General features: G+C 36.3%; 1 protein-coding gene across 1 annotated transcript in view; it reads left to right on the top strand.

The window, feature by feature from the left end:
* LOC119588856 (band 4.1-like protein 4) overlaps nucleotides 1–669 on the top strand; it is a gene marked incomplete at its 5' end in the record, with an annotated part of 128,141 nt that overhangs the window by 79,598 nt on the left and 47,874 nt on the right.

Below are 669 nucleotides of genomic sequence, written 5' to 3'. Positions count from 1 at the left end.
CATGTATCATTTATTTGGAAAATGGTACGTATTTCCGTTTGTACTTTTTCTCTCCGCCATTTCCATTGTTAGGTGAATCTTATTATTACTGGCTTAATGACGAGTTGTTTCGTAATCTCTCTTTACTATTACCGCCGCCATAATTTTAGGAAAGTTATTAGTATCACCAACACATTAGAAAAATAATAATGAATAAAAAAGATGGATCATTTGCTTCTTTGCACAGTTGCTGCTGATTTTCTCCAGTAAAGAAATCAATACTCCAAAGCCGTACATAATTTATGTTAATGGAGCACGCACATCCCACAACAATGGCCGCCGCGATCCCGCCGCAACGCAGAGAAAAGGAGAAAATTACTTCCTCGCTGATTGTGAAAAGATGATTAACACAGATTGGTGGCAGATAAAAAAAAGAAAGAAAAAGTTATGGGCGAATAGAACAATTGGTTAGAGAGGAAACTTGGTGGTAGACTAAATATGAGGAAAGAGGGAGGAGAGCAAACGATTGGGAAGAAATTGGTGGTTGGTAGAAAATTCGTAAAGAGGACGATTGGTTAGACAAAGGAAAGGTAAAGAGAAGTAAATAGAATAAGGAGTAGATAAAAATAAGTGATAGATAAAGAAAGAGTGTAAAGAGAATTATTGATTATACAAACGTGCGTGACGGAT

This window comes from Penaeus monodon, chromosome 24 (assembly GCF_015228065.2).
Source record: "Penaeus monodon isolate SGIC_2016 chromosome 24, NSTDA_Pmon_1, whole genome shotgun sequence".
Taxonomy (NCBI): domain Eukaryota; kingdom Metazoa; phylum Arthropoda; class Malacostraca; order Decapoda; family Penaeidae; genus Penaeus; species Penaeus monodon.
The sequence above is the reverse complement of the archived record's forward strand: the minus strand, read 5'-3'. Positions and strand labels throughout refer to the sequence as shown.